The 22,018-nt window shown below is 31.6% G+C and overlaps 2 long non-coding RNA genes across 2 annotated transcripts; one reads left to right on the forward strand and one right to left on the reverse strand.

The window, feature by feature from the left end:
• Positions 1 to 2,851: 2,851 nt before the first annotated feature.
• On the forward strand, positions 2,852 to 5,149 carry LOC107901236 (uncharacterized). Its single transcript, XR_001685181.2, has 4 exons — positions 2,852 to 3,270; positions 3,680 to 3,853; positions 4,344 to 4,439; positions 4,934 to 5,149. It is a non-coding gene; the product is annotated as an uncharacterized lncRNA (long non-coding RNA).
• A 14,955-nt stretch (positions 5,150 to 20,104) lies between these two features.
• Positions 20,105 to 20,988, reverse strand: LOC121218462 (uncharacterized). Its single transcript, XR_005914662.1, has 2 exons — positions 20,497 to 20,988; positions 20,105 to 20,419 (listed from the first exon to the last, which is right to left on the reverse strand). It is a non-coding gene; the product is annotated as an uncharacterized lncRNA (long non-coding RNA).
• Positions 20,989 to 22,018: the final 1,030 nt, after the last annotated feature.

Raw genomic sequence — 22,018 nt, forward strand, 5'->3', positions numbered from 1 at the left:
ATAGACACATTGGGGGATAACACTGCTAAACATTGTGTTTTCTCTTTCATGGATGGATTCTCAGGGTATAATCAAATCAAAATAGTAAGAGACACTACACCAAAACAGACTTTTAGCGGCGTTTTTAGTGGCGTTTGAATAAAAAACGCCGCTAAAAATAAATCATTAGCGGCGCTATATAAAAAACGCCGTTAAAGATCGAGTATTAGCGGCGCTTTTCTAAAAACGCCACTAAAAATGAGCATTAGCGGCGTTTTACAAAAAACGCCGCAAAAACCTAAACCTAACGTCGTCGTTTTCGTGAGTTTTTAGGGATTTAGCGGCGTTTTTTAAGAAGCGCCGCTAATGCTCTAGTCTTTAGCGGCGTTTTTGATGAAGCGCCACTAATGCTCTGGTCTTTAGCGGCGTTTTTGAAGAAGCGCCGCTAAAGCTCTGGTCTTTAGGGGCGTTTTTGAAGAAGCGCCGCTAAAAGCATTTTATCTTAATTGGTTTATTTATATTAAATGAAATTCAATTTATTTCTAATTGAATATTTAAAATCTTCAGAAAAAATAATGACAGATAGAAACAATTTGAAATAAAACACATGGAAAAATTAAAATACTATTATTTAAAATAATTTTAAAGTTTTTTGGGTACATGATTACTAATTGTTTTTTAGTTTATATATTAAAAATTTTCTTATATAATCGTAAAAGAAATAGTATTAATTTTAAAATATTGAATTAATTATCACTATAATTTAGGGTTTTTAGTTTAGGGAGTATGGGTTTAGAGATTATGGTTTAAGGGTTGGGATTTAAGGTTTAGGGGTTAGAGGGTTAAGGCTTTAGGGGTTAGACGTGTTAGGGGTTAAAAGTTAGGGATTTGGGGGTCTGGTTAGAGTTTTGGGTTTAGATTAATTATTTTTTTAATTTATATTTTAAATATGTTCTTATATAATTGTAAAAGAGATAATAATAAATTTGTTTAGGGTTTTTAGTTTAGGGTATATGATTAATTTAAGATTTAAGGTCGATTTAGGAGTTTATATTTTAAGGTTTAGGGAGTATGGATTTAAGGATTATGGATTAGCGTTTATGGTTTAAGGGTTGGGATTTGAGGTTTATGGGTCAGGGGTTTAGGGATTAGATGTTAGGGTTTAAGAGTTATAGATTTAAGGTTTAGGAATTCGGGGTCAGGTTAAGGTTTTGAGTTTAGATTATTTATTTTTTAATTTATATTTTAAATATGTTCTTATATAATTGTAAAAGAGATAATAATAAATCAAATATATTGAAATTATGAGTATATAGTTTAAATTATTTAAGAGATATATAATAGATAGACTTTATATGTATTGAATGGTTAATTTAGGGTTTAAGGTTAAGGTTTACTTGAAATTTGTTAAATGATAAAATTTTATACAATTAATTAATGCTTTTATATTTAAAAAAAATTAATCTAAACCATTTGATATATTTAAATATTAGTTTAAATAGAATTAATAAATAAGTTAAAAAAAGTAATAGATTGATACGGATATTTAAGTATAATTATTTATTTTGGAGAGGACCAAATTATAAGAAAAAAATACAAAAATAAAAATGAAATAAAAATGATATGGATATATAGTTAATTATTTAATTTGGATAATTCTAACTTAATAATTAATTACAACCATTTTATTATTTGTTTTCTTATTAAAATATACAATATTTATTTTGAAAGTACTTGGTTTTTTATTTTTATAAAAAATTAATTTATAAAAAAAAATTTAGCATAACAAAACTGGAAAGTTGATTTTAGCATTAAATAAGGTTTAGGGGTTAGTAGTTAGGGTTAGGGGTTAGATGTTAGAGGTTAAGAGTTAGTGATTTAGGGTTTAGATATTCGGGGTTGGGTTAAGGTTTAGATTAATTAGTATTTTTTAATTTATATATCAATTAAGTTCTTATATAATTGTAAAATAGGGGTTAGGGGTTAGGGGTTTAGAGTTTTTGTTTTATGATTTAGGGTTTAGGAGATAAGAGTTAGGGGTTTAGAGTTTCTATTTTACGATTTAGGGTTTAGGATTAATTGGTGTTTTTTAATTTATATATTTAAATATTAGATTTTAAAAATAATGATAAATAAATAAATAAAAGTAAAATAATAGTAATTATATTTTAGTTAGTATTAATAGTAATTATATTGATAAATAAATAAAAGCAAAATAATAGTAATTATATTTTAGTTAGAAAAAAATATATCTAATAAAATGGAGATTAGATTGGAAAATAATAATTTAAAATCATGATTAACGTTTCAATCTTTAATAGAAATTTGATATTTGAGAGAGTGATTGCTTACATTGGATAATTCTAACTTAATAATTAATTACAGTTATTTTATTATTTGTTTTCTTATTAAAATATAAAATATTTATTTTGAGAGTACTTAGTTTTTTTATTTTATAAAAAATCAATTTATAAATAATAATAAATATTTTATAAAATTACTTAACTAATAATTTTAGCTGATAAAATAAAAAAATTTTAACAGAACAAAATGACGTCGTTTTATTCAAAATGAAATAATTTTTTGTGGCGTTTTTAAAAAAACGCCGCAAAAGATTAGCAATAGCGGCGTTTTTTTAAAAACGCCACAAAAAATATTCCACAGATTATTTTTATCGAATGGTACAAAAGATAAAAAATAGCGGCGTTTTTATGAAAAACACCGCAAAAACTAATTAAAATCCCGCTCAATTCCGAAAAAATTATTTTGGTTACCCGCTCATTACTCCTCTTCTTCTCATCTCCGTGCGCCCCCAAATAAAAGATTGTACTTAATTCTTTTTACCTTTTTATCTCAAAAATTGCCCCCAACTTTCCCATTTCCAGCAACACCAAGTCAATACACCTACGCCAATCACCCTTCTTTTTCCTTTTCATTTCACTGCACTGAATTCACTCACCATCGCTACTCCTTTTCTCTCAATCTGTTAAGGTTTCTTTTAATTTTAGGCTTTCAAGGGAATGTATAGTTTCCTTTTAATTTTACTGGTGATTTCTATGGCGACGGAAACCCTAGATGGCAAGAAACCGGAGGAAGAGGAGGTGAAAGAGAAGACTGAAACTTCCCATTGAATAAGAAATCAGTAGAAGGAAAAAGAAATCAGATCCTTCTGAATAAGAAGAAGAAAAATCAGTACTTTCTTTCCATTGAAGAACAAGAAGTGAAAGAGGATATCAAGGGAAAATGTCAAGAGAAAAACTAAGAAGAGCCGCACTTCCTCCTGTTCAATAGGTGTTCTTTTTATTTCTATTGCTTTCAGTATATATTTTTTGAGATTATTTTCAGTGAAAGAAAAAAATTTGGAAATAACCCATCATTTTTTTCGTGGAAAACTAGAAAAAAAAAACAAATTAAATGCAAGCCTATAGCTATATGCCATTCAGACAATCTAAAACGAACTGCTGAAATCTCTTCTGCAAATTATCCTGCTCGAGAGTATGGTTGGTTTTTATCTAAGTTATATTTCTACATTTTCTGTAATTGTTCTAGGTGATAGTGGGTATGTTTTATTTTATTTTATTTTTGCAGTCTTGATTTGTTTGCAAACCAGAATATATTTTGTAGTTTTATTTTAATGCAAGAGTAGAAAAATGCAGTTTTCTATGATTATTAATATGATCTTTTGTCATATGTTCTTCAGAACAAGATATTACACAGCCGGATTGAAGCTATACATATTCAGTTTGCTGAGAAAGACCGTGGTTCTGCACTTGCTGAAAGTTCTATTCCAGATTCACATGGTGATTCTGGTTTGCAGAATGTCATCAATTACCTCCGACGGACAAAACAAATAGTATTGTTTTAAGCTGGAAAGGTTGGTTTTCTTTTTAAAGGAAAGTTGATTCTCCCTTACTTCTTAGATTTCCAGAACTGTGTTGTGTTCTGTTTCTTTATGTGTGTTTGGTTTATTAACAAATCTGGTTTTTTTGGGTGTTCAATTTTACTGATGAAAATAAATATTCCTCAAATTATTGCTTGTCATTTTCTTTTATTTTCTTTTTTTTCATACTGGGTATTCAACTTTAATAATAAAAGAATGGAATTTAAGGGTACTCAAGAGAAGATTTTAAGTTTCGTTCTTGGGAATTTTGACTCTTTTATTTTTTTCTTTTGTCCTTTTGTTTTCTCATGTGTTCTCTGAAAATTTGAATTTCTGTCTGAATTATAGTTGAAACCGTTTACTTCTGCATTTAAAATGGTTTCTACTTTAATAATACTAAAAAATTAATAATTTTATTAGATGATTTAAAATATGTAGTGTCGGGTTTTCTAGATTATTGATTAAGTTGTATGTTTGTCGGCAGACTGGTCAAGCTATGGCAAGTGCTCTCAATGTTGTACAAACATCTCATTCGTATGGGGATTTAATGCTTCTAATGAAACATGCTGAACTGCAACAAGTGTGTGCTTCTCTTGGTGGTTTTTTTTACTACGTTTTTAAGTGATAAAACTTATGTTAACTTTGTGAGGAATCGGGTCTCGTAACACGTGATTCATCTGAATATCTATTTGTTCTAGTGTTAATAATTCTTTTAACATTTTAACTTATCATAGATGCTATGTTTTGATTTAGCATTCTTGTTTATCATGTAAAGAAATTGTCTGGAATTTTAATAGCAAAAATTGGAATTTTTTTTATTGTTGTCTATGTTTTACTTGTGAATTGTGATTGCAATGGTTTACCTTCCTTTGGTGTAAAATCTACTTGGCCAATTGGAATGTTCAATGATTTATTTAGCCCTTGTACTCAGCAATATTACTTCTAATTGTACTGCAACACATCTATATGCCCATTTCTTACCTGTAATCATGTTGCATATGCTTTGGCTTTTTAAATCGTGAATCATGATTAATGAAAATGAGATGGATAGCTGATGCCTTTCCTGATTTTCAGGTTTGACAAGGAACTGAACAAGTAAGTTGCTATTAAAGTTATTGATTTAGAAGAATCGTAAGTGGATACCTTTGTTATATTTTCCTTGATTTATTCCTCATTAAAGTGTCTTGTAGCAGGTGCTTGCTATGAGCAGCAAAGTATGAATGAATGTGATTATCAACTTTACAAATATACATAGTAAAGTTTAAAGTATGAATCGAATTGCTATGAGCAGCAAATTTAGCGATAAAACAAAGTCACACCAAATTGCTATGAGCTGCAAAGAAAATTTTTTTAATTGCAGAAAACCAACTTCCCTTCTTTCCCATACTGCCAGAAAATTTAGCGACCGCACGACTTGTGGTTGATTTCGATAGGTGGTGGACTGGTGAGGAATCTGTGAATGTTCTCTTAGAAGCTGCAGGCCAAGGTAAAGTCTTCCCTTTCCAAATTCGGAACTTAATTTGTTTATTTTTATTATTTTAGAATTTTTATATTTATAATTTTTTCCTTATCCTAAAAAATGTTTTTTTCTTGAAAATCACAAATTAATTTTATTAATTTAAGACAATCTAAAAAAAATTAAAAATAAATTAAAACAAGCATGTGCCATGAACTAAATCTTTGTTTTGAGCAGGTAAGTCCATGGAACAATTTTTTATCCTTGTAGTTCATGTTTTATTTTGATTTTTCTGTGATTAAACTCTAGTACTCAGGGCAGTAGTTGTTGAGATGTAAAATCTGTTGTCTATCTGCCTAAATATATAACAAAAGGTAGAAGTACATATTGGAGATACTCTCACATGCACATTCATTCGTTTGAAACACGATATCTAGTTATTTGTCTTTGAACTGAGTTGGATTTTCCATGCTTATGTAGGAACACATGTCTTATGCCCTATTTTCATTTAAGGACCGCCAAGGAAATTCTAAAACTAAAAGCTGATTGATCGGATGTGTATGCCGGCTTTCATCAACTACTTTCGAAGGCCTTACTAGGAATTGAAGTGGTGTGCAAAGAGATTGCTTCTTCCGATCTGATTTTTCGATATAAATACTGGACAAAGTATGGATATTTTACTGCTGTTAGTAAAATAGGATTCTCTTCTTAGGATCTTAGTTTCTTCACTTGTATTAGACTCAACAATGGCTTGAATTGCATTGGTGTTGATTTTACTAAAATTTCGAGGTTTACAATTTTTAATTTTTATTAATTATTTATATTTTCTCACTTTTATTAATTTTTATTATTATTTAAACTTTCTTTATTTGCCTTTTATCATTTCATAGAAAATTTAATTTAAATAAATTTTTTATTTATCCTTAAAAGTATATTTAAAGTTCAAATTAAAAAAATAAAACATAATATAATATTTATCATAAAAATAAATATTATTTAATTAAAATAATTTTTTTGCATGATATATTTTTAGCGGCGTTTTTGCGAGAAGCGTCGCTAAAGGTTTGTTCTATAGCGGCGTTTGAGATAAAAAGCGTCGCTAAAGATCATGGTCTTTAGCGGCATTTGTGGGAAAGTGCCGCTAAAGAACATGGTCTTTAGCGGCGATTGTGGGAAAAGCGCCGCTAAAGAACATGGTCTTTAGCGGCGTTTGTGGGAGAAGCGCCGCAAAAGTTAGCGACGTGTTCAATAGCGGCATTTTTTGCGGCGCTTTCACTTTTAGTGGCGCTAAAAAGCGCCGTTAAAGGCCTAAAAAAGCGCCGCTAAAAGCCTATTTTGGTGTAGTGAGAGGACATGAAAAAGACCATATTCATCACGACCTGTGAAACTTTTTTTATGGGGTCATGCCATTTGGTCTAAAATTACTGGGGTCATGTATCAATGAGCAATGGTGACACTGTTTCATGACATGATGCATAAAGAAATTGATGTTTATGTTGACGATATGATAGCAAAGTCTGCTAAGGAGGAAAGTCATGTGGAACACCTCCACAAACTATTTGAAAGATTGAGAAAATACAAGTTGAGTTTGAATCTAGCAAAATGTACTTTCGAGGTAAAGTCAGGGAGGCTATTGGGTTTCGTACTGAGTGAACGGGGAATTGAAATAGATCCAGACAAAGTTCAAGCAATTCAAGATTTGACACCCCCTAAAACTCAAAAAAAGGTAAGAGATTTTTTGGGACAGTTAAATTACGTGTCTCATTTCATCTCAAAATTGACGGATAAATGTGATCCCATCTTCAAAATTGATAGATAATGATGGTGAATGGACTAAAGATTGTCCAAAAGCGTTCAAGAAAGTAAAAGAGTATTTGGCTAAGCCATCAATTTTGATTCCCCCGGTGCTAGGAAAACGTTTGGTTTTATATTTAATAGTGCTGGATAATTCTATAGGTTGTGTTCTGGGGCAACAAGATGGTTCAAATAAGAAAGAGCATGCAATCTATTATATGAGAAAGAAGTTCATGGAATTTGAAGCCAAGTATTCCAATCTAGAAAAGATGTGTTGCACTTTAGCATGGACCGCGCGTCAACTAAAGCAATACATGTTGTATCACACCACCTTCTTCATCACAAAGTTAGACCATTTGAAGTACATTTTCGAGAAACCATCATTGTCAGGAAGGGTTACTCGTTGGCAAGTGGTATTGTCTGAGTATGACATCGTCTACGTGTCCTAAAAGGCTATAAAAGGAAACATAATAGAAAATTTTCTAGTGGATCGCTTGAAAGAGGAATGCGAGCCTATGAGTTTTGATTTTTCAGACGAAAAGGTCATGTCAATTTTGAAGCACGAAAAAGAAATTTGGAGGGTGTATTTCGATAGTGCATCCAACATGATTGGGCGTGGGATTTGGGTAGTACTAATTTCCCCAAGTGGCCAATATTTTCCCTCTACAGCTAAACTAATGTTCACCTGTACAAACAATATAGCTGAATACGAGGCATGCATATTGGCATTTCAGATCACCATTGAGAAAAAAATTAAGGTTTTAAAAGTTTTTTGGTGACTCAACGTTAGTTGTTTACCAATTAAGAAGAGAACGGGAAATAAGGGATTCCAAATTGATTCACTATCAAACATATGTGGATGGACTGATCTAAGAGTTTAATGATGTCTAATTTTGTCATTTGCGAAGAGAAGAAACCTAGTTAGCATATGCATTAGCTACTCTAGCCGCCATGTTCAAAGTAGGATCCGAAATAGAAATGCAACCTATACAACTAAAGGTCGAAAACTCGTTGGCCCACTGCACGAGAGTAGAATCGAGAATGGATGGAAAACCATGGTATGTTGACATTAAGCGATATTTGTAATACTAGCAATACTCGGATTCTACTTTAGAAAATGATAAACGGATAATTAGGAGACTGACTATGAGTTTATTCTTGGACGGTGATTTTTTGTACAAAAGAGGACGTGACAAAACTCTGTTGAGATGTATCAACACAAAAAAGACGAATCAGATAATGAAGGAAATCCATGATGAAGAATGTGGAGCACATAGTAATGGACATAAGATGGTAAGGCAAATCATGATGGTTGGATATTTTTGGTTTTGTTGGAACGAAATTGTTTAAATTATGCTAAAAAAATGTCATAAATGCCAGATTTATGTAGATAATATTAATGCTCCTCCTACTAATCTTCATGTCTTAGCACCTCCTCGGCCGTTCTCAATGTGAGGCATGGATGTTATTGGTCCTATCACACCGAAACCATCAAACGGGTATCGCTTCATCTTTGTAGTGATTGATTATCTCACCAAGTGGGTCAAAGTCGCTTCATATGCCAATGTAACTCGATCAGTGATCTGCAAATTTATGAAAAAAGAGGTTATTTATCGATATGTTTTACCAGAAAGAATTATGTCAGACAATGCCAAGAACTTGAACAACGCCTTAATAGAAGAGGTCTGCACAGAATTTAAGATCAAGCATCACAATTCTGAGCCATAGCGTCCAAAAATGAATGGGGCAGTCGAGGCCGCAAACAAGAATATCAAGATCATTTCCAAGACAACAGAAACGTATAGGGATTGGCATGAGAAACTCTCTTTTGCTCTCCACGCATACTGCACATCAATGAGGACTTCGACTAGAGCTATTTCATTTTCATTAGTGTATGGCATGGAGGTCGTTTTACCTATCGAGGTGCAAATCCTATCTTTACGAGTGTTGAAGGAGGTGCGACTAGAGGAGGCTGAATGGGTGGAAGAGAGATATGAACAGTTGAATTTAATTGAGGAAAATAGATTAGAAGCTTTATGTCATGACTAATTGTATCGGCAAAGAATGATGAGGGCCCATAACAAGAAAGTGCGACCAAGGCAGTTCAGAGAAGGGGTTCTGGTATTGAAGAAGATTATGCAATATGTTCATGATCATTGAGGAAAATGGACACCAAAATGGAAGGAACCGTATGTGGTGAAGAAAGCATTCTCTGGTGGATCATTAATTCTTGTTGAAATGGACAGAGACAAGATGTCGAACCTTGTAAATTTTGATGCAATGAAAAAATGCTTTGCTTAAAAACTAAGGTTGATTGTTCTTAAAGAGTTATTCACATTAAGTAATATTGCCTTTTTCTATTTTTCTTTAGAATCTTATTCTCCTTAAGGTTAATTACTAATAAGTTGGTCATATTCAAAGTGACAAATGGCATTTTTGAAATATCGTTCACTTGAAAAAAATTTCATCCTCTGTTAACCTCTTTGGGCCATCTTGTTTGTTCAAAATCGACCCTTACTGAGGGATTACCCTCCACGTTGGAAGACAAATTGTGAGGTTTTGAGTATGGATCGATGATTTTACAACATTGTGAGGCAAACATGAGATTATGCGTAATTCAAATTGAAAAGATGGGCATATTCCCAAGGACTTTTGTGATGAGATTAAACATATTTTGAAATGATAAATGACATCCTTTTGTTCTTCCCATCACTTGGAGAAAATCATATCCCTCGCTACACCATTTTGAGCCTTATGTATTTTCTTTATGAACCCTAATTAAAGTCATCCATTGAACATTATAGATTAACAAGAAAGATCATGAAGAATGAAAGCAAAATTCTAAATTCTTAATCTCATTTCCAAAAAAAAAAAAGAAATAGGGAAGGTGAATAAGAAACAAAAAAAAATAGGAAGGAGTAAGAATGAAAAAAAATGATTGGGAGATGGAAGGAGCAATAAAAAATTTAAAATAACTCATCATGGTCTTTATATATTTCACATAATATATATTTTAGCCTGGAAAACCTTTCTCTGATTGACCCTTAACCCTTAGACCATGTTACAACCCTTAAAAGACCATTTTGACCGAATATATTTGTTCAAATCAAGAAGTTAATCCTTGAGAAATTGTGACGTCTTCAAGAGCATAAAAAGAAGATGAAATCTAGGATGAAAACTCAGAAATGAGCAGTCTAGAGAGATTTCTAAAAAAAAAGATATGAGATGCCCTGGAGGATAATAAAGATTTTTAGATGAAATTGATCATTCGATACGAGCCCTGAAGTCATCTATTTGAGCCTATTTTAGCCATTTCTTTGGCACCCAAAATTGAGCTGACACTATAACCTTGAAACAAGTCCATCTTTGATTACTCATGACCAGTTTAAATAAGGGAATTAATTTTCTTGGAAAATGTAAGAGTCTATAGAAAGAATATTTTGCCTAAATAAAAAAAACAACAAAATAAAAAAAACCAAAAAAAGAGAGAAAAAAATAGAAAGAGAAAGAGAAAGGAGATACAATGAAGAATATCTACTTTAAAAACGCAATTTTGCAAAAGAGCATGGTATAGGGTTCACAGTCGAAATAGTCCAAAGTCAAGAAAAGGAAATTTGGCTTCACAAGAATTAACGACTTGACTCTCAATGCAAGAAATTTATGTTACAATGGTGGATTTATGAAATCCATAATACCAAGTTTGTTAAGTGAATTATCATCTAAGAATTTAAATTACAGGTCATAAAATTATTTTGAAATTTGTTAAGGTGATATCCCATGAAATTTAATTTTCATGATCTATTGTGTGTGGATAAGGATTTGATCTTTTCAACCTAAAAACATGATTCTCAGAAACATGACATTTTATTTAAAAAAAAATCAAGAAATGAAGAAAGAAAAGCATTCATTGCATTTAGAGGCCTAAGTGTGAAGGTCCATTTACTTTTCATTGCATTTAGAGGCCCAGGTGTGAAGGTCCATCTACTTTTCATTGCATTGTATATGAAGGCATAGGTGTGAGATCTATTTACATTTCTTTTGCATTCCCATTTCAAAGATTTGGTTGTGAGGTCTGAATTTATCTTGTTCAACTCTTCATGCTTTGATGGTTTGGTATCTATTTTTCTAGTTATGGATAACATAACATGTGTTGATTTGTTTCGATTTTGGTAATTGTAAAATCTGTTATTCCTTATACTGCAATGTTGAATGGGATTTGATAGTGGTTAGGTGTCTATGTCTTTGTACATTCCTTGCTATGCAAGCCACGAACAAAGGGGGTAGCTATAGACACCTATTTTTGTCCGAGCCTAATTGGAGGCCCATTTGTTTCCTTTAAATTTTTGTTCTTTCTTCAGCCAGTTTGAAGCCCATCTAATTTTGGTCATTACTACTACTATTATTATTAAATATCATTCGCATCTTTTTTTACGAGTAAACAAGATTGAAAAACAATATATATATACATGAAAATATATATATACATGAAATGAAAGAAAAAAAAAGGAGGCGGCTTTTCATATTATGTTTTCAATCATGCTATTTCATTTTCATTTTCTTTTATTTTCTTTTTGCCATAGACATGTCATGATGGATTAGGTTTTAGGCTCCAATGAAGGGGTTGTCACTGGACCGTCAATCCTCCGCCCATAACAGCTCCAAAAATCCCGTCTTTTTCCCTTTTCCTTTTTAAAAAATAAAGGTTTTTTAAATTAAAAAAAAAGCTTGATCATAGGAAAAGTTTTGACTTTTTTTTTAAAAAATAGAGTTTAGATTTTTAAAATAAAAATATGATAAAGGAAAAGCTTAAATTTTTAAAACAAAGTTTTGATTTTTTTTTCAACTATTTCGAAATAAAGCTTTGGTTTTTAAGAAAAATAGTGATTTTAAAATTAAAATTAAAAAGAAAAAGAGAAAGTTTAAATTTTTAAAATAAAAATTTATTTTTTAGTCATTTTAAAGGAAAAGTTTAAAATTTTTAAAACAAAGTTTTGATCTTTTTCAACTATTTCAAAATAAAACTTTGATTTTTAAGAAAAGTAGTGATTTTTTTAAAAAAAACTTTGATTTTGTAATAAAAAAACGGCCACCGTATATGGTGGCTCCACCACCGGAGGCCAGAGAGTCGTTGGGCTCTCCAATGGTGGAGCCATGACCAACATAGAAAGATGAAGAGGAGGAAGAGTTTTTTTTAAATGAGGTTAAAAATGAAAGAATGAGTAGATTTCTCCTATTTATAGGTGCCAAAAAGGATAATTTATTCTCAACCCCTTACTTTTTAAATTTACAAAAAAAATACCTTATTTTTTGCAGTGCATTCTCTGGCCTATTTACACCCATAACCTTTTTGTTTATTCAAACCTTTGATTTAATCTGAAATTTTAAAATTAAAAGCAAATTAATTGCTACATCAGTCCTCTGTCTTCCACATTTTTTATTATTTCCCTTTTTTAAAGAGTTTTAACTTTTCATTAATTTTAGCAAATTTAATTAATTTTCCTATTTCATTACTATTCGTTTTAAAATAGGAAACTTTAGGTCATTTTTCCATCTTATAAAGGTTGACATGAAGTTAGTTAAGTAGATGTTACATTTTAATGAAATCATAAGGTTTTTACATTTGAATTTATGTTAGTCTTTAAGATCTTATCTACCATTTACCCTAGAAAATTGTAAATAATATGTAGGATTTTTTTTAGGGTTTTAAACTAATTTTAAATATCGTATAGGATTCCTCTTTAGAATCTTAAATTAATGTGTAAATATTCTTTTAGAACTTTGTTCAAAATTAAAACTGAAGATTTTTGTAGGTGAATTGTAAATCATGAGTAGGTCTTTCTAAGTATTTTATTTTAGAAAATTTTTAATAAAACTAATAAATGTTATTTAAGATATATTATTTTAGGATTTTGACGAATTTAAATATTAGATCAAAAATTTTAAAGTAAGATAAATCATAAACCCGACATAGGATACTTATGTAAGATCTTAATAGGTTCAATGTTATTAATTAAATATTTTTAAAAAAATAATAGTAAAAGATCAAATAAGTTGTAGATGGATTTTAATATTTCTCTTAATTCATTGGTAATTTCTAGGTTTTTTTTTAGAATTCTAAAATAGAATTAATTTTAGGAATTGAAGGTATTTTACTACAATTATTTAGGTATCATTTAGGGTTCTCGTTAAAAGTAAAAATCTCTAATTTAAGTTTCAAATTAGATACGTTTGGTGAACACATCTTAACCGAGTTACAAGTAAACCAAAGGCATTTTCTTTAGAGTTTTTATTTAAGATTTCCATAAGATTTTAGCCTAAATTAAGACATTAACATGTTTAAATAAAAAAAACCTAGCTCCTAAGACCCCGTAGGACTATCCCCGAATAGGTGTTGTAGGGGTGCTATATGTAATATCCCTAAATCGGGTCTAGTAGTTTTAGGTATATTTTTCGGGTTTCGGGCATGAATTTAGGAATTTATCGGGTTAATAGTAATTTTTAATCTAACCTAGGAGATCAATTTCATCTAAAATCGATTAAATAATAATATAAAAAAATAAAAATATTTTTAAAAAATTAATTTTAAAGTAATTAAAATAATTATTAGTGAAAATAATTAATTTGGGTCGAAAAAGAATTTTAAAATAATTTTTATTGGGGGTTAATTTGAGTTAAATTTAAATACTAATTAAATTAGATTTAATTGTAAAACAAGAGAAAATTTACAGTATTTATATGACAAATAAACCTTAAAATGTGGGAGTGGCCATTAGGCAAATTCCTCAATTTTTAATTTCTGTTGGGTTGTTTCAATTTTAAAAACAATGCATCTAGCCTACTTTTCACACCATTTACATCAGATTAGAGAGCTATAAAATTTATTTTCTTTGCATGGTTTTAAAGATCTATCATTAGAGAATAGATTCAAAAAATTTTCTTCTTAAAATACTCTCTCAATTCACCCAAAATTATTCTCAAATGTAGCCAAAAATATTCTAAAATTTCTCAAGATTCTTGAGTCAAGATTTTCAGTCAAATGATTTAGAATGAATCAAATGTAATTATTATTTCTAAACTTATTTTTATGATGATTAGAAGCATATTTACATGATTTGAGTGATAATTACTTGATTTTTTTATTAATGTCATCTTCTTGAAAAGCTTAAGGTGTTTTAATGGAGGATCTTGAATTTTGAGAGGAAATCCACAAATCAATGGATGTTTCAACTCAAAATGGATCTATTAAAAGGTTTTTGGTCTTATATATCAAGATTAAACATGATTTGTGAGGTAATTTGAAGAAATTTGAATTTCATCGTCTTCATGAATTGATTTTCCGGATTTTTGTGAAATTGATTTAAATGTGAAATTGATGCTTAGTATATGTTTATTTGGTCTAGTATTGATGTTTGGAAGTGATTAAAAAGGTTGGAGTGATCAATTTTGTGAGGAATTGAGTTTTCGACTTGATGATACAAATCCGGTAAGATAACTTTGAGTGAGAATTTCGTGTAGCCTAGTTGATGAAATTTTATGTTTATTATATCTTTTGAAAGGTAGTAATATCTATTTTATCTCTGTTGAAGCTCTGAATCTTAAAGAAGATCAAGCCAATCGAAATTGAAACTTGGATTTGCTTGGTTGATCACTTGGTTGTGGTTGAGTTATTTGTCTGGTGAGTGTTATTAAAGGGTGATTTGGTAAATTGACCCTCACTTATGCTTAATTGGATGATTAATTACTGGTTGCAAATATTTAATTAAGTTTTGGTTGGTTAATTTTGCAAGATTATTGATATATGTTTAAGTAATGAAATTTTTGTTAAGTGTTGGTAAGTGAGCATCTAGTGATTTTATGTGCTTGATTTGATTGATTATAATGGTGAACTAAGCAAGTATGCTGGAGTTTTTGGTTCACGGTATATTGATATTTCAATTGATAAATAAAAATTGATATTAGGTAATTGGTATGGTATATTTAATTTGATGTTCAAATGGCTATGTTACATGATTCACATATGCATTTTGGCACTTTAAATTGAGCAAATTATTGATTGAAATTATGTTATGATTGATTGATTATATTGGCATTATAGCATGGTGGATCCATTGGATATAGTTGGCATGCCATAGGATTTGTGAATACTCACCATATTGATATGTTATTTGTGAGAAATAGGGCTCTAGGTGGATTGATTTGGAGTAGATAAAGGAGTGTTGAGCTTGTGTCTCCACTCAACGGGACTGATTTGAGGCGATATAAGAGAGCGTATGGCCTCGGCCTGCTCAATTCGGGACTAATTCTGATTTTGATTGGGAGTAAAGAGATTCGTTTATCCGATGTATGATCACCCGATTAAGCCATGATTGTATATACCAACATAAATGTATGAAATGTTATATGCTAAATTGATGATTATACGCCATGATTAATTATGATTTTGATACATGGTCGAGCATATGATATTGAACTATTATGGATTGATATTGTGACTGAAAATTTGTATTTGATCGGTTTCGATATAAACATGATTTGGGTGCTAATTTACTCGTCATTTTATTAACGTTCACTAAGCTTTTTAAGCTCACACCCTCACAATTCGTGCAGATAATTGTCGGGCTTGAGGAGCTGAGGAGCCGAGCAAAAAAGTTCCAAGAGATATAGGCTTGGTAGAGACTTTAATACACATTTTAAAGACTGCAATTGGGCATTATGGAACTCCTAAGAATTAGTTTGATTTTCGTTGTAATTGGACTTTGGACATTTATTTTGGATGGTTTTATAATAATTTTGAGGCACGTTTGAGTTTAATTATTGAATGATTTACGGTGTATTGTTGCTTGATAACACGGTGTGTGAAGCATGAAATTTTTACTAACGATTGTTTAAATGAAACTTCCATGGAGTGGTTTACTAGCCACTAAGTACGCCACTTGTTTGATTTATTCAGTGTTTGATGTGCACGAAATTAATTGCCTAATTCTAATTATTTGATGCTTAATTGATATGAACAAATTCAATTGAAGGTGTATGTAAATGTATGTTAATTAATCGTAGTTAAATCGGATTTAACTGGTCATTAAAATATGTAAAATCGAGTTTTAAAATGAGTTTTTCGTAAAAATAAGTGCAGTGATTTTCACACGAATGTGTGCCTATCCACACACGGGCATGTGGGTAAGTGACACTGGCGTGTGGAAACTAGAACTATCACACATGGACATATGAGATTTCTACACGGGTGTGTGTGCAATTTACCTAAAAGTTTTTCATGACGCAAACAGATCATTTAATGACACATGGCCCGGGGGACAGGGCCGTGTGAGTTTTCGGGGGTTTAAATTTTTATATTTTTAAATTAGTATTCTAATTTGTTTAAGTTACAATTTAGTCCTGAAATGGATTAGTCTAATTAGAGCCCTAGATGATAAGGAAACTTGGTAAAATTTTAGGATTAGTCTCATAATGGGTAAAATTAGATAGAAACACACTTAATTTGTAATTCAAAATAGGTATTGATAGTTTGCATTTGTTACAATTTAGTCCCTAATGGTAAAACTTGAATTAGACATAGCAAACGAACTTAATTTAAGTTGAAAATTTTAGGCTTGCATAATTTTGACTAAAAGAAGGTCCGTAAACATTTAGATCTAAAATCGAGTTAGTTTTACCATAGGTGGTAAAATAACAAAAATGCCCTTAGTTTAAATTACCTAGAAAGTTTAAAATTGGCTCATAATTTGCTTCCGCGTTAATAATTAATTAATATCTATATAAGATTAAGGTGTTATAAGGTCAAGGTGTGTCTTGAGTGGTCGTTAGCTAGAGAGTCACTTAGGTGGTTAATGTAACGCTTCGGATTCGGGTCAATCCATCCCTGTCGAGTTTGGGGTGTCACACTATAACCTTTCCCACACGTAATCGTACTCTCGAACCTGAAATTTGGTGATGAGATCGAGTCTAGACTCTTAGGATTTTTCCTTAATATTAATTCTAGACTTTTAGACGATATGTGGCTAACCAACCTAGTCCTAATTGGTCAATGGCGACTCTACATTAAGTTGGGCCATTTGTGTCTAGCTTTGTTTACTAAACCCCCGTACTCTTATGTAGGCAATGTTATGACATACCATATAGCCCAGATTGAAATAACTAAGTTTGTGCATAATTGTATATTATTAATTCTATCTATATTAACCATTGTTTCCACTCCTGACTTGTGTTTATGTTTAAGGGCATCACTCCAATCTCATTCAGCACCTGTTTTGTGAACGCACAGTCTCAGAAGAGGTGGGAGATTGTTGTGTCATCCTCCTTGCAAACTGGACAGAGAGCATCCTCTCGAAGTCTTTTGCATTTTATTTTCATTAGCGTAGGCAAATAATTGTTTGTAATTTTCCAAAAATTAATTCGAATCTGGCTGGGGATTTTAAGATTCCATATCGTTGTATAAAATTATTTTGCATCGTCATTCTGGTCTATATTGTTGTATCCCAGCGGGTTTTGTTCATGTGTAACAATCCACTTGCATCCTCCTTTTACTATATATTCTCCCAAATTATCTCCCCTCCACGCTTCTTCATCAGTTTGCGTAGCATTCTGTAGTGGAATGGCTATTATCCTCTCAGCTTGCTCCTCACTAAATAGCCTTTCTCTAACAACCTCTTTCCAGGTAAAAGTTTCACCATCAATTAAATCTGCTACTGATGAATAGTTTATATCAATATTCTAAAATTCAACTTTTCCATCTCCAGGTCTTGGCAGCCATGCGTCATTCCATATATTCACCGATTTACCATTGTCGATTCTCCATCCTGTGACTTTTTTTTAAAAGACTACGGGCACCCCAAATACTATGCCAGGTAAAAGAAGGGTAAGACCCTAAACCTGCATTCATAAATTCTCCTCGAGGATAGTATTTTGCTTTCATAACACGCACAAATAAACTGCTAGGATTGGCAATTAGATTTCATCCTTGTTTTACCAACAAAGCTAAATTAAACTATGATAAATCCCTAAATCCCATTCCCCATTGCACTTTTGGGATGCACATAGAGCTCCAATTTCACCAATGTATGCCTTTGTTCATCTTTAAATTGCGCCACCAGAACTTGCACATCAAACTCTCTAACTCTCAACATAATGACACGAGTAACTTAAAAATTGCATTGAATAAATTGGAATGGCTTGTAAAATGACTTTAATAAAAGCTTCCTTTTCACCTACCGATAGGTTGTGCACACTCCAACTTTTCATTCTTTTTATAATTTTTTCTTTGATGTCCACAAAAGCACTCTTATTTCTCCTTCCAACCATTGCTGGTAACCCGAGATATTTCTCAGGGTTGTTTAACGTTCGAACTCCCAATACTTTTCCAACTTGATGCCTGACCTGATAGATTAATGATTTGTCAAAATTCACTAATTGACCTGATAGATTTTCATACTCCTTTACTACTGATTTCATTGCCAATGCTCCATGTTGCGTTTTTTTAATATAATTTATTTGTTTGTTATTTACTTAACTAGTATAAAGAAAATTATTATATACTAAAATGGTATGGCAAAAAATATGTGATGTTTTCTAATTTTTATTTGTAATTATTATATATTTGTTTGTTTTTTACTTAGTTAATATTAAAAAAAAATTCCTAATTTTTAGGGCTTTTTATGTAGGCTAAATAAGGCATATATCCCAATTTTTTTATTTAGCCTTTTAGGCATTTTTTTTTAAATTTAAGGAAATATATCGTTTTTGGAGAGAGTGTGTGAAAGCGAGCCCAGCTGGACATGCTTTCAACCAACGGTCATTTTTTTAACGTTTGTAACGATAAAATTTTTGAAGGGCCCAATGGTAATTTTCTTCCTATATATACTAGGTCATTTTTTATTCTTTTCACTTAAATCAAATTCTCTCAATTCTTTCTAAATTCTTAACTCTCTTAATTCTTTCAATTTTCTAAAGTTTTGTTCTAAATTTTCTGATACGCTTGTTTAAAAATATTATATTTTTATTTAATTATTTCGTATATTATTCATTTCGATTAAATTTTCACAAATGACATCCTCTTTGATTGGTTTCGACGACAAACACATTTCTGCTACTCAAGCGATAATGGTAAGACAAAAATTTAAATTTCGTTATTTTCAATTGAATAAAATTTAAAGTGTTCTATTTTTGAAAATATTTTAAGTTAATTTTTTTCGACATAAATAGGCGGATGATCGTGTTTTGGAAGAGTTCATACATAACCTATTAAAGAGCTCAAATACTAAAATTCATCGTTACATGCAAGACGCGAGATTCTTGCATCCGTCTTGTATGCTTAGGAGTTGTAAACTCGATCCTACACTCATCAACGTGTTGGTCGAAAGATAGAGGCCCAAGACATACACTTTCTATCTTTCATGCTTAGAAATTATGCTTAGAAAGATTGGTTTTTTGGATCAGTGGATTTGCAAAGTTGTGCGATGTGTACCTTCGATCTCTTACTCAGTGGTCTTGAATGGGGAGGTGGGTAATTCATTCTTTCCATCGAGGGGTCTGCATCAATGGGGCCCACTAAGTCCCAATCTTTTTCTTATTTGCGATAAAGGTTTATCTGCTCTCATTCAAATGACAGATATAAGGGGGTGATCTCAAAGGTTTTCGAATAAATAGGCATGCCCCTCTTGTCATTCACTTATTTTTCGCAAATGATAGTCTAATATTTGGTGATGCAACAGTTGATGTGGCTAGGGTTCTTAAAGAAAAGCTGGAGATTTAGGCTCAAAGTTCGGGCCAAGTGGTAAACTTTGATAAATCTGGGGTATTTTTCAGCTTAAATGTTCATCAAAATAATAGAGAGGAGGTGTGTCGACTTTTGGGAGTGAATTCGAGTATTAATCCGAAAAAATATCTTGATCTCCCTCCAATGGTGGGGCGAAATAAGAAAAGAGTATTTAAGGAGATTAAAGAGAAGCTAATTAAAAGGGTTTCTAGTTGGAGCTCGAAACTACTTTTAATGGGTGGGAGAGAAGTTTTAATATCGCACTTTATCATTAGAAATGCAGAATGTCTCATAATGGTTCGAGGCGAAGCTAGGGGCCATAAAATAAAAAATTATTATTCAGGCCATTTAATTTTTTTATAAATTTAAATTAGTAAATATAAAATTGTACTTTCATCTCCCCTAAAAAATTATTTTAGCTTCACTCTTGGGTTCGGGGATCAAAGTACATAACCTGGTCAGATCAATGGTGATAGTCAAAGTGACAGCAGTTCTTCACGGGCTCCAATTTGCATTAGATATGGGCTTCATAAATGCCATTCTGGAAAGTGATTCGAAGCTGGTTATCCAGAATATTCAACAAATGAGTGAAGATTACTCGGAATCTAGACCACTCACCTGGGATGCGAAGGTTCTTGCAAGGAACTTTATTTCTTGTTAATTTCAATTTGTTGCATGAGAAGGGAACGCTGCAACGCATGCAGTGGCTGTCGAAGGTTTGCGAACGCAAGTGGACTCATTCTGGGTTGAAGATGCTTCAACAAAAGTTTTGGAAGTGGTAGACTCAGATCGACGATTCAGTCATCCACCCTAGCCTCCTCTACTATGATGTTGATTTTTGAGTTGCGAAATTTCAAAATCTTCCTGTAAATCTCAACTCGCCTCCTTGTCTGGCCGATCTTTCACCATAATTTTGGGGGTTATGGCCGTTTGGTGTTTCAGGTACGCGAAGGGACTGGAAGAAGGTTCTGGAGAGGGTTGTGTTTCTATTTTATTTTGTTTTCGTTACTATGCTGTTAGAACTTTACTTTTGTTTGCTTGTTGGATTACTTTTGGACTTCTTTATTTTTTGGTCTTCCAGGCCCATATATTTCAAACGGACTTTGACTAAAAAAATTAAATTTGAAAATAAATATACGAATGAATTATTTTAAATATATGTATACAGATTAATTAGTAAATATATTCTTCAAAATAACATCAAATTTCAACTTTAGAGTTTGACTTATTGGTCAAAGGATAAGCCATACCCATGTCATGAGATCAAGTTGCAGAAATTGTGTGTAAGGGTATACTCTTACTAGTGATATGTGAATAGAAAATTGTTCTAGCTGAATATAAACATTTAATTCAACTTAAATGAAAATGAAAGAATGAAATAAAATCTGTTAAATTTTCCACAAAGAAAATCTTCTGGTGGGTGGGACCTATGTAATGGAGAAAGTGCTACATCACTGTTGGCCATTGTTAAATTTTCTAGGGAGTGGGACCTATTTAATGAACTTAATGGAGAAAGGGTTGCCTCCTTTACCTTTACTAGTAGTATATAAAGCCCAAGGGTGCAGCGCTGTGAAATCATATCAAGTGATCTGAGTGTTGGGATTAAATTGAGATCCATGGAGAGGAAAGTGTTGAGGGGGGTTATGGCAATTTTCCTCTTAGGGGGGTGGTGTCATTGTGATGGCTGCTTGGGCCACGAAAAAACTGCTCTCTTGCAACTTAAACATTCCTTCAATTATCACAACCATGGTTTAGATGAATGGGTGGAGGGAGATTGTTGTAAATGGAAAAGGGTTGAGTGTAATATTTTCACTGGTCGAATCATTCGACTTTTCCTTAACCTTACAGCCATTGAACACCAACATGACTTCTTTTATACTTATCATGTGGGGAACGGTGTAGAGTATTATTGGGGAAAGAGGGAGCAATGGTATCTCAATGTTTCTTTGTTTCTTCCTTTTTCAAGAATTAAAGAGTGGAAATTCAATAGCTGGGTGTGTTAACAGTCAAGGTATTTTCACTTTTGTCTTCTTCTCTAATTACAACCATCAATTTATTTTAATTATTAACTTATTTAATGTCACAACCAGTGAAGCATAATTGATGCGGTGAGAGTACAAATCAAATTTGTTTCCTTTGA

The sequence above is a fragment of the Gossypium hirsutum genome, chromosome D06, assembly GCF_007990345.1.
Source record: "Gossypium hirsutum isolate 1008001.06 chromosome D06, Gossypium_hirsutum_v2.1, whole genome shotgun sequence".
NCBI lineage: Eukaryota > Viridiplantae > Streptophyta > Magnoliopsida > Malvales > Malvaceae > Gossypium > Gossypium hirsutum.